Below are 4,039 nucleotides of genomic sequence, written 5' to 3' on the forward strand. Positions count from 1 at the left end.
AATCTTCCAATAACTCATATTTTCAAATTCCCTGTCAACTTTAAACATTTTTAACTCAAAAACATGGCAGGCCGCTGGATGAATGACTGCCTTAGCGCCCCGATCACCGGGATTAGCAGGTTTTCTGGGGGAAACACTGGAGCATTCATAATTGGATGAGGGTTATGCGATTCTGCTGCATTTAGGAGGGAAYACWCTACATCTACMTGGTGTTGATGTTTATTATTTTTACATTAGAGATCTTGAAATCACTAATTTCCCGTTTTATGACAGCCGCCAAGTGTTACTGGCTTAACGATTCAGCATGTAGGGAAAACCCGTCAATTACATTTTCAGTTTCAAGCATCTGGCATGTTGAGGTGAATTTTCATCAGCGCAAATGTGCAGCGTAGCATGATAAACTTTCTTTGATAAGCTTTTGTGTGAAGGGACCATGAATTCAGATGAAGTCTCGTCTTGAAATATATTAGAAACCGGCCGTCTGTCTGGGTTACGGCGCACATAACCATAATATCAACAAGCGGAAGCAACTGCAAACATGACCTGCGCTTACAGAAGAAGCCATTTAGCATGGAGATGTGTGGTGATGAACTGCTTCAAGCCTCATCTCACTGGACAAAAGACCCAGTTAATGGTGTGGATGTAGTTCAATGGGTCGAGCCTGTGGCTACATTGGTGTAACTGTGTCACTGTGTTCTGTGGCGCATTGTGACCTTGCTTAGCATCCGCCCAGTCACCCATCCCTCTGTCGATTGTCAGGCATCAAAAGAACTCACTGTGACCCACAATGCCATTGTGGTTGCCAAGCAATCAAGCAGCGGGAGAAACACGGCAGGGAACGTTTTTTTTTTGTTTTTTTTACGACGTCCTGTATTAACGTCCTCCCCCCTKGAAATGCAAACATTTCCACTGAGCCAAAAATGATCAACAACGAGGCTTTTATTCAGTGGCAACCGTTGTTCTAGCCAAGAAGGACAGCACCGGTTGAACACAGAGCTTAGTTTTGACTCTATTAGGCTTCTTCGGCATGTATGTGTAATAATACGGACAAATGATCCAGATGATTGGGACCCCTGTCGTGCAGCGTTTGGTTCCTGCTGTGCTGGCTGTATGCTAAATGCTTTCAGGCCCTCAGGGTTACTAAGTCAACACAAAAAGCTGGCTCATCCTACCTCATTTCCAAATGCRGCCATTCCCTGGAGWCGTGAAAGTGGTGCTAAATTTAGAAGATTTTGAAAAATCTGYAAGTTYTTATCKAGTTTTCATCCCACAAAATGTCCCGTTCACCTAGTTCCTCTGTAAAAGGTTCGTACGTGACTTACCCACAGCGCAGACGAGCCTGATGAATTATTGAGCCAACGGTGAAGCCCTTATGAATTATCCAGCTGTGTGTACCCCGAGTGAGCGGGGCTGCATACTTCTCGTGTTGACCCCGTGTGTTTGTACCGCAGAGTTCGARCACCAGTAAMGGGAATAGATTGACTTGTAAAAATAGCACAAAAAGATCCAATCAGGGTTCTGGTTTCTTTTGCAGAAAATCTGATTTACATTTCAGTGAAAYGTTATAGGCGTAAAACATGTTATACCCAGAAGTTACCCCCGATCTGGGGTAACTTCCAGCTTTGCTGTTTTTAATTGTTGTTGCATTGCCTGAACTGATTGTCAAGTTGTACTCTTTATGTCACTTTGCAAGAATTTTTTTTCTGTAATAAATCCGCCACAGATATCCTGTACATAAATTCAGCTGACCGATAAAGTTACAAACTAATGAGTGAAGTAAGTAGAAGTTTGGGAAGATAAATTTCAGCAAATTAGAGCTGAAATGACTGACTTATAACAAACTGTAGGGATTTATTTAATTTAAACTTATATCGTCATTGTCTTCACGTGTTTCTGGCGTTTATCACGTTACCACCAGAAACCTTTGTGGTTGTAAATGTCAAACAGCTKCTTTTACTCAGACACCCCTAAATGAAATCCAGTCGCCTGTAAAGAGCAATGAGACAGACCAAACGCATGGAGGATGGATAAAACACTGAGTGGTGGAAAGCTGACGCCTTGAATGCACCATACCCAAAGAGGTAGTGGCAGTATCATGCTGCGGGGATCCTAAATATTACGATCGATTAGGGCGCAGTATAAACTAATGTTAATGTTATAGCTACTTATATAAWCGATCTGATGTTAATTTGATAAAGAAAATTAGGRAAGGCAAACAACTAAACAAATTAGAGATGCAAAACTTTCTTGTAAAAATGTTTGTGTTTTTTTTTCCTTTGAGAAATTCACAAAAGTTTCCAACTTTATTTACAACATCAGGCCAATTGTCCAAAAACAATAAAAAGAGGAACACCAATAAAAATAAAGATGTATTGATGATGATCAGATCCGGTAAAACCAGCATTAAGGATTTTGAATTTGGCACCTCRCCACTTTAGGAAAGCTTTATCCACATCCTTGAACTGCTGACGCCACGCGGCTGTGTTTGCAACCCGAGCTGCATGCGCGGCCCCTCGGGTTCGCCGGGTCATTACTGCTTCCGACTGGYCATTAATTAATGGGAAAATGGATTTCGGCATGGCTACCGTGGCTGTAATTACACGCCGTATATTTTGCRCGCTTCACCGTAAATACACACAACTACGTCCGTCCTGTGATTTATCCCCTCTGAAGTCAGCTCATCGATCGTCTGGCGAGCGACGGAGCCGCTAACCATCGAAGAAAAGACTCTACAACCTTTATCGCTGTGTTTCTGTTGAGAGGGGGAAAGCAGCCTTGAAAKGCAGAGCAGCGGGCGCTCATAGCGAGGACACACCCCCGACGGAGAAGGAGCCGCGTCTGGGGCTGGAAAACTCTCCGGCTTTCACGTTTGATGCAGCAATCCGATTAAAATAACCACGGGGAAGTGCGTAGTAGATGTGAGAAATTTTTACAACAAGGTGGCTTTCAGCGTGAATTTCCTCAGATGGCTTCCTTGAACTATCCGCTTTGTTCATTTGCGACTCAACTTGTGCTCTTACAAAAACATACCATTCATATTTTTGGCTGAAAGTCACTGATGGGACTAGCCTTGAGTGTTAGCAAACAGCGAGCCGCACGTAATGTTGCATTGTTACACCTGACTGCAGCAAGGGAAAAATGCTGACAATACAGCCAACCCTCCTGTTTTTATGGCACAGCTACATGACATGTTTGCATTAAGTTTGCCTCTAAACAGTCGTCAATCTGCCTACATATTTTTTCTCACCAGAGTACAMGAGTTGATTAGACTGGAAACGTATTGCTGCGTAAACAAGAAAAAGTTAGCATRTTAATGAGAAAGCTGGATTGCATTGAGATGCGAGCAGGCTACTGACACCATCGTGGGTTTATGAGGCGAAAACAAATGATGCTCCATACAGATTCACCACCAATCCAATAATATTTCAGTGTGTGTGATAAATTGATTAGCTTCTGTCATTTAAGGTGTCACTCACGTCCTGCTCTCCACATTATGCACCGTCCGAATCAATAACACAATGAAGGATGGGGTGTCTGCTGCTCAGTTGTTGTTGCAACAGTTTGCAGACTGKTAATATGCATGATATACAATCAGTGCTTCCAAAAAATATTGTCCCGTTTTAAATATTTTTCTGTTTCTGTGACGCTATAATGTTTCCGATGATAAAACTAAGTGTGTTTTTTTCTTTATTTAACCTTTTATAGTTTTAAAATGTGTTTTTCTAGAGTTCCCTGGATCACAAAAACATACCTTAMCTAAAAAATGTTCTTCAGTCTTTCAAATAATTTAGAATAGATAGAATATACTTTATTGATCCCCACGGGGAAACTGCTTATTTGTTGACAAATTACTCCATCTAAAGTTTAAAATATTAATAAAACAAATATAGTCATAAAACAAACATATATAAATATGAACATAAAAATAAATATGAATATAAAACTACCATATTCCTTGTTTTTTTACTTGTGGGGGTAAAAAAAACAACTTTCCAGAATCGCCTGGCCCTTTAAGAAAATAAAACACAAGTTACTGATA

Source organism: Poecilia reticulata, linkage group LG2, assembly GCF_000633615.1.
Source record: "Poecilia reticulata strain Guanapo linkage group LG2, Guppy_female_1.0+MT, whole genome shotgun sequence".
Lineage (NCBI taxonomy): Eukaryota > Metazoa > Chordata > Actinopteri > Cyprinodontiformes > Poeciliidae > Poecilia > Poecilia reticulata.